This window comes from Amphimedon queenslandica, unplaced genomic scaffold, assembly GCF_000090795.2.
Source record: "Amphimedon queenslandica unplaced genomic scaffold, v1.1 AMPQUscaffold_12843, whole genome shotgun sequence".
NCBI lineage: Eukaryota > Metazoa > Porifera > Demospongiae > Haplosclerida > Niphatidae > Amphimedon > Amphimedon queenslandica.
The window spans coordinates 4,599-7,934 of record NW_003546921.1 but is presented as its reverse complement, the minus strand read 5'-3'; the positions used below and the strand labels follow the sequence as shown (position 1 = coordinate 7,934).

Sequence of the window (3,336 nt, the reverse complement as noted above, 5' to 3'; positions counted from 1 at the left end):
ATTTTGCATTAACTTGGCTACTCTAATAACTGCAATTTGTTTAGTTGACTGCTAATATTTGTTGTTATTATTAGTGTTGTGTACTTACGTTTGAAAATTTTTGCTTTATTGTTTTGGTGCTTTGTAAATGTGGTTCGTATGTACCATTGTGTGATTGTATGTGTGTACCATTGTAGTAAAGATGAAAGTTTTATATGTTCTACCCAGTCCCATCCTCATAAATGTGTTTTAATTCTGTCTTTTCTGTACAAGATAATGTTTGAAAAGTTTATACCGCTATTTACACATGCAGTATGAAGTTACTACCTGCATGCTACTGACATCTGTGTTGGAGACTTAATGTATCCTGCACTTATCATTTTTAAAATGAATTTCCTCATGGGTGTCACAGTGATTGTGGTTTCCTGTGTAAACAGTGGACAACCCATGATCATATTACAGCATTGCTACTGTATAAAACTAACTTAGACTTTTAATTAATGACTGGGGAGTGAAATGATTTTTTTAATCTTTGTTGAGATATCAGATATCAAAATTTTTGGAGGGAATGCCTGTTCCCTTGAAACGGTGTACTCTTTTTCAGTCATTATTAAATCAATAATTAATTTTATTATCAAAATTAGTGAGGTTTAGCCGTTAAGGAATTGGAAAATGGTGGACTCAAGTTAACAATCGCATGGTAGAGTGACGGAGGAGACCAGCACTGCAGGAACAGGCCAATCTAACAAAATGAAGTCAAGGAATAACGTTCATGTACACATTCAAGGTCTACTACTACTAAGAAGGTATACCCCTTCTTTAAATGATGAATTTCTGATACCTATACATGTTCTTATATTGTGTAGAAAGTTTGACCTGATTCCGATAAAAATGGACTGTTTATGAAGATTTAAAGTTGCTAAAAAATTTGGCCAACAACCATGGGCTATAGTACAGGGTCCTTGGCCAAATTTTACCAAAAATTGTTAGAAAAGATTTCTCCATTTTAATAATTGTTTCTTATAAACATGCATGTTCTTATATTGGGCAGAAAGTTTGGGTTAATTCAGATCAAAATTAATGTTGCTTAAAATTGGACCAAAGACCATGGGCTACATGGTGCATTGTAAATGGCTTTCATTTTGTCAAAATTGTCTCAAACCAATTGTTACTACATACATGTACACATATTCTGATATGTAGTACATTCATGTACAATTATATATGTACATTTACTATTTCCTCTTTTATCTTAGGTCTATGTTGTCATTTCTTCACTTGTTGAAATTGAAGTCTGCGGTTCCTTTTACCTACCTAAGTACTAGAACGGACATTAGATGTTCCTCCAATGACACTTCCTTTCTTTGACTATCGATCCATGAGATTCCAGTAGTCACTGGCTGATGAAACCATCTTTAATATATCCAATGATCACAACATCAGTAAGAGAATGAGCTGTCTTCTAGTATGAGGGAGAGTGAGATATACATGTACAGTACAGGAACAGTAATAGCTTGTAAAAGTGCTGTGGGAGCTACTGTCAAGTACATGTAACGTAAATAAATGGCCTATATACTATTATGAAGGGAGATGAAAATAGACATATGTAATGTAAATAAATGGCCTATACACTATTATATACTATTATAAAGGGCGATGAAAATAGGATATAGATAAAAGGATAGAAAAGAGATATGTGTAGATAAATATAATTGTATGTTACATACATGTATACAGTTAAGATTACTATAAGTAAAGGGAGTGACTTTTAGTAATAGGGGAAAAGGATAATTTTACCCTAAAACATGTATTACGGACATACAGTACATCCATCATGCCACATGTATGTGTACAAGGATACTTACAAAGAATTAATGTTTGTTTTCAGTATATCATATCTTGTCTTAATTTAATGGCGTAATGCATGGATGGTACAACTGTGTATTCCTTCATGTTTCCTTTGAATTCATTTTTTATTTTTATTTATTTATTATCTTTGTTTTAAAGGAGTCATTTGAAGCTAACTGGAGCAAATGGAGATGTGCTTTTTTAAAACATGCAGCTTGAATAATTCTGCTGGATCCAAGTCATCTTCGAAGCTCATTAATGCAAAATTTCGTAAAGGTATGTATAAACACACATAACTTTATTGTCTATTATACAATAATAAGATTCATCTCTTTATGCAATAACTTTCCAGTCCTATGTCAGATATGAATGCTTTTAAATGTTGATGTGCATCATTAACTGAGTCACGAAGGGAAGCAAAGAGCAGGAGCCTTACTTCATATGATATTCCATTTATTTTACTTAATACTATGGTAAGATACTTCAGGACATGGAATTATATTCACTGTTATTTTATTATTTTAGCGTGGAACTCCGTTATCTGAGGTGACTGATTGAAACAATAATCATCCTTACATAGTTAGATTCTTTGACCCAGATGAAGATGTGGTGCCACAGTACTTTATTGCTATAGAACAAAAATTGCACTGTGAATGTAGTGCATTGTCAACATCCATCTTTAATTTAGTACAATACATCTTTAATATTGAGTACACTGGAAGTTTGAAGTATATATTCCGATTTCTGGAGCAGTTTAGATTGGATATTAAGTTCTCTGACAACCCTAGACAAGTCTTTTCATATTATGTTCTTGTTTTGTTTAGCTAATTCAGTACATAGTACATGATGTATTATTATCTTGTTATAACATTTCCATTCATTATTGCAACACTATGTCTTGTTATTAGAACAGAAGCCCATTGTTACTCCATCTGCATTGTTTTGACAATTAGCATTTTGTTAAAAGAACACGCTTGCAATCCTGATCTTTGTTGGACATCAATAGGTAAGCATGCACAAATAGTTGAAAAATGAAAATTGGCTAAATCTTTCAGCGTCTTAATGAGTGTTGGGGCTGCAGGTTTTGAGCTGAAAACTCCAAGATTTTACATCACAAGTCCAAAAACTGATGATATGCTTAATAAGCTAATGCTATACATAACCTGCGCACTAGCTCACACATCCTTTGAAGTAAGTATGAATACCATTAATATTGTTTATTTTAAAGTTCACCACTAAGAATGTATTTAAAGGAATTAATCATGTAAAGACGATCTTCTGTAAAACTTTTGTTATCCAAATGAATACTCGAACAAAACATAGGAACAGGAAATAGATCAGGTATGTTCTAGAAATTAAATTAAAAAATTAATAACAATAACCCAAGGAACACACATACCTCATTTATAGTGTAATCACTAGAGGATGAATGAGTTGAATGAGAAGTAGGAAAAAGGTTGACAGAGACAGACTTCACTGAAGCCTAAAGAAATCATTAATAAGTAAATA

General features: G+C 32.4%; 1 long non-coding RNA gene across 4 annotated transcripts; it reads left to right on the top strand.

Annotated features, from left to right (window-relative positions):
• Positions 1–492: 492 nt before the first annotated feature.
• On the top strand, positions 493–3,329 carry LOC109586551 (uncharacterized). 4 transcript variants are annotated; one of them, XR_002187089.1, is made up of 8 exons: positions 493–785; positions 1,236–1,421; positions 1,987–2,103; positions 2,180–2,300; positions 2,353–2,833; positions 2,883–3,018; positions 3,068–3,168; positions 3,250–3,329. It is a non-coding gene; the product is annotated as an uncharacterized LOC109586551 (long non-coding RNA). The 4 variants fall into 4 exon arrangements; XR_002187087.1 differs by having other exon boundaries at positions 3,238–3,323; XR_002187088.1 differs by having other exon boundaries at positions 3,081–3,168; positions 3,215–3,302.
• Positions 3,330–3,336: the final 7 nt, after the last annotated feature.